The 5,078-nt window shown below is 34.7% G+C and overlaps 1 long non-coding RNA gene across 1 annotated transcript; it reads right to left on the reverse strand.

The window, feature by feature from the left end:
• Positions 1-4,191: 4,191 nt before the first annotated feature.
• Positions 4,192-4,858, reverse strand: LOC140828472 (uncharacterized). Its single transcript, XR_012117223.1, has 3 exons — positions 4,595-4,858; positions 4,329-4,480; positions 4,192-4,244 (listed from the first exon to the last, which is right to left on the reverse strand). It is a non-coding gene; the product is annotated as an uncharacterized lncRNA (long non-coding RNA).
• Positions 4,859-5,078: the final 220 nt, after the last annotated feature.

Genomic DNA, 5,078 nt, shown 5'->3' on the forward strand with positions numbered 1-5,078 from the left:
CGTAGAAAGACTCATAGAATACCATCCCAAATTCAATCACGTCTGTCAAAGTGTAGTCGTTGTCGTGTACGAGGACACAACCGAAGAAGCTGCAACGAAGCTATAAACTAGTTTATTTTGTATTTTTGGTTTTTTTGAATGGTGCTCGTAGAAATTTTTTCACTTTTCATTGACCATTTCCAATATCATTTTCATTTGTTATTTTCTTGAAGTTGATACAAATTTGCTAATTTCTACAGAAAAAGGACAACAGTGGATTAAATTTTGGACGTGCACAAGAGGAGACACACTCGTTCCAGAGGCAGCATTGGCGGTGTAGCTTTGAGTTGATTATTGTGTTTTTGCATACTTTTTGTGTTGAGTTGTTAGGTGTTATATGATTTGTTGAATCTGAATTTTGTTGTCACATTTCATGTGTTGTCTTTGTAATGTATACAATTTGTTGTTCAGTTTCAGAATGATGTTGTGCCACTGTTGTATGATCCAATATTATTTCTGAATTATTTTTCTTTCATTGGTGTATGTTATTGTGTTTTGGACACCTGCTGGTACATGTGGTTGATGGTTTGTTGTCCATTTTCTGGTTTGTATTCATTGTGGCCGATTATATCACATGGGAAAAAAATTGTAGTACAAAATAGGCGGAATCTAGTATCATATATATATCGATATGGCACACAATTGGCAAAATTCTGGTACAAATATTTCATGAAGTTGGAATTTGGATGCTCCTATAATATGTGTATGTTATTGTGTTCTGGACACCTACTGGTACATGTGGTTGATGGTTTGTTGTCCATTTTCTGGTTTGTATTCATTGTGACCGATTATATCACATGTGAAAAAAAATGTAGCACAAAATAGGTTGAATCTAGTATCATATATATATATATATATCGATATGGCACACAATTGGCAAAATTCTGGTACAAATATTTCGCAATTCACCTGGACATTAATACAAACATTATTGAAGCATGCAAAGCATAATAACACATTGTCCGTGATGACCATTTCACTTGGACATTAAAACAAACACAAGAGCTACCATGAGCAAACTTGCAATTAAAAAACATGTGCAACCGAAACAACAACAAATTCCTGCCATATTGTTGGCCATGTTGTCGTTCTTATCAGATAAAACGTTATCATCATGTGGTGGCAAACCATGTGTTGCTGAAGAGGAGATTTCAAGTAGCTGAACGTTGTTTTCATAGGTGTACTGATGTTGGATTTTGATGTATTTTCTTCAAGTACTTGGCTGTGGTATTCATCACACCAGTAAAACCGATTAGGGTGTCGTAGCTCTCGACGACAAATGTAGTAATACTTTTCCGGACAGGTAGCTCGTGGCCCAGCTTCTCGTAAATTCATTTTTCCATAGCCACATTGGCATTCGGGTGCATCCTTGAACTCCATTCAGCAACAATGGAGGTCGTGTCTTCTTACAGAAGGAAGAGAAGTGAAGTGAAGATAGTTCAGAAGGGAACCGAACCGAAAATTAATGTTGTGGTCGATGTTCAAAACTTTTCAGAGTCAAAATTCGTGAGTCAAAGTTGTATACAGCTGTTGTGACGGGCTAAATAGTAGAATGAAGGCGATGTTTTTGTTTTTTTCTCTAGGGTGAATGTGTAGTTAGGTCACTGTGAATGGTGCTCCATTTTTAAATTTATTACTAGATAATAGTCACTGTAGTGCTTCATAAAGAAATTATTATCCCGTAATTCGGATTTAATGTACCTTTGTTTTACAAATATAGATAGATATGGTGTACACTTAGGAATAATTTGGTAAACATGATATGATAAACATGTGATATATAATATAAGGATAAGTCAAGGATAAATATGGATAGATATGGTGTACACTTAGCCGACAGTGCTTGCATGAATTATTTATATTTATCTATTTTTATATATTATATAATATGATAATTGAGCCTTTGATTTTTTGAGTCAAGTGAAATATCAATTTTGAAGGTTAATCGAGTGATACTAATAATTTTATTGAGATTTATTATAAAAATTATTTATATAATTATCTCGAGTTCATTTATATAATTATCATATTATATAATATGATATAATAAATAAAAATATTTATTTGATTTTAATTTCTACCTACTAGCAGAGATTTATAAAAATCATTATATAATTACCATCTAGTGATACTAACATATCGAATCATATTATATAAATGTTGATTCATATTATCTAACATTCACCGACAATAAAAATATTGACTAACATTGATTAATGTTACTTAACATTGATTCATGTTACCTAACATTGATTAGTTATAAACATATGGAATCATGTTTCATATTAGGGATTCATGTTACACAATATTGATTCATAATTAACAAATGTATTCATTTTACATAAATGTTGACTCATGTTATCTAACATTCATTCATATTACATAAATATAGATCACGCATGGACGTCGACGTGGTGCTCAATTTTAGGACAATGGTACCACGAATTGGTTACTGAGGTGCTCCATAATATACAAAGTGTACTGTATTTCTGTTTCTTTGCGCCAATATTTTAAAAAGTGGGGACATGGGTGCACAACTAGTACATGCACGAATGGACGTCGACGTGGTGTAAGAGGTGCTCAATTTTAGGACAATGGTACCACGAATTGGTTACCGAGGTGCTCCATAATAACAAAGTATATTGTATTTCTGTTTCTTTGCGCCATTATTTTAGAAAGTGAGGACATGGGTGCACAACTAGTACATGCATGCATGGACGTCGACGTGGTGTACGAGGTGCTCAATTTTTGGACAATGGTACCACGAATTGGTTACTGAGGTGCTCCATAATATACAAAGTGTACTGTATTTCTGCTTCTTTGCGCCAATATTTTAGAAAGTGAGGACATAGGTGCACAACTAGTACATGCACGCATGGACGTTGACGTGGTATACGAGGTGCTCAATTTTAGGACAAGGGTGCCACAAATTGGTTACTGAGGTCTCCATAATAAACACAGTGTATTGTATTTCTGTTTCTTTGCGCCAATATTTTAGAAAGTGAGGACATGGGTGCACAACTAGTACATGCACGCATGGAGGTCGACGTGGTGTACGAGGTGCTCAATTTTTGGACAATGGTACCACGAATTGGTTACTGAGGTGCTCCATAATATACAAAGTGTATTGTATTCTGTTTCTTTGCGCCAATATTTTAGAAAGTGAGGACATGGGTGCACAACTAGTACATGCACGCATGGACGTCGATGTGGTCTTTAGATTACTAATTTGTATAATGGAAAATAATCGTTCCAAAAATGATTATCTTTTCACCATCATATGTTTGTCATCGGTACAAAAGAGGAAACAACACAAAACCTCACATTAGCACAAAAGGAGCCCAAGTTTTAACATCTTCTGTACTAAACAAATGTATTTTTCAATAGTCCATTACCATCAGAAATTAGGGCGGCAACACGGGCTCGATAAGTGTCCATCTTCACATCTTGTTCATATGCCCAAATTTCTTTAGTATCACAACAGAGACACTCTATCCACATGCATGCATAAACGCCACAATCTAGAGATGTACCTTGTTGACGACATCGTTGTCTCAAAACCTCATCACTGCCTATGGTGAATCCGGATATATGTGACACACAACCACTCAAAAAACGTGCTTGCAATAAATAAAATTGATTGACACTGGAATCATTATTATTGTTGGAATATAATATTTTCAGACTTACCACTACTTTAGCAATACCAACTGCAAATGGATCGTGAAGTGAAGTGAAAAGTAGGAATTTCTCTTCAGATGCTTTGAAAACTAGCAAATACCAATGAAATATGTCATTAATTGGAAAAATGATATACTTGCATCTTCTAAAAAGATCTTCGTTTAGTTCATTCAACTTTTCTCGTGTCGCGGATGTCAGCCTACCAATGAAATTTCCATACTCTGTCTTGCTTATACGTCTCTTTTTACCGTATCGTACCAAAACTTCAAGCACTTCCTTCTACAAATTAAAAAGAGAAAACATACTCATTCTCTATAATCCAATAAGTTGAACAAGAATTCAATTTCAATCGCACATGTACCAACGTGTCCATACAGTAAGTCTCAAATCCATAATCCATAATTTTCTTTTGCATTATTCTCATGTACACATTTATCATAATGCCAATGACAAACTCACCAAACAAGAAGTCACAAAACAATGGTCCAGTCAAACAAATATGCTCATCCATCCAAATTGTAACACTACAGGAATAGAATACAAAATTCATTACAAACATTGAGAAAAAAATATTATGAACAAAAATAAAATTTCAAAGATATACATACTCCAATTCTTCCCTATTCAGGAATTATGTCAACAACTTCCTCTGTTCTACAGAAATTTCTTCAATCCCACAAAAATCGCTTCTACCTTTGAATTTCAACATGCAAGTCTTAAGAGGACTACTTCCCGCATCAACATCTTGGACATAATTTTCCTATGTTGCAATATATTTTTAATATAAGATGCAAAAAATATTAGCAGTGGTATAAATAAGAAAATTGACATATTATTGAGATAAAAGTAACTATTCGAGGACTAAATTGTGCACCATTGATCGGCAAACCTGTTTTTTGGAACGCCTCTTCCATTTTGGTGTAGAGCTGGGTGGAGTCACAAAACTCGTGGGTTTTTTCTTTTTCACACGATCACCCCTAGTCCTCACGGTATCTATAATTGAAGATTGAAAAAGGGCAATCTTCGGCACTTCTGAAGTACCAATGCCACTGCCAGCATCATTCTCATCGTCGTCATATGTTCCACTCCCTCTATTTCGACCAAACACATAATTGTTTTCATCAAATGAAGCGGTTGCAAATTCAGTTCCTAATACTTTGTTGTTTTCTATCTCCAAATCAACATCAACATTATGCACCATCAAATTTGCATTAGGTCCAATTGTAATATTACCAGCTGGATTTCCAGAATCAGTTCTTTTCACTTCTTTATGCTCTTTATTACCTGAATAATTCATAGAATCAGCTGCCCTCGGTTCATGGTTTTCTTTATGCAAATCAGCAACAACATTCTTCACC

The sequence above is a fragment of the Primulina eburnea genome, chromosome 3 (assembly GCF_022965805.1).
Source record: "Primulina eburnea isolate SZY01 chromosome 3, ASM2296580v1, whole genome shotgun sequence".
Lineage (NCBI taxonomy): Eukaryota > Viridiplantae > Streptophyta > Magnoliopsida > Lamiales > Gesneriaceae > Primulina > Primulina eburnea.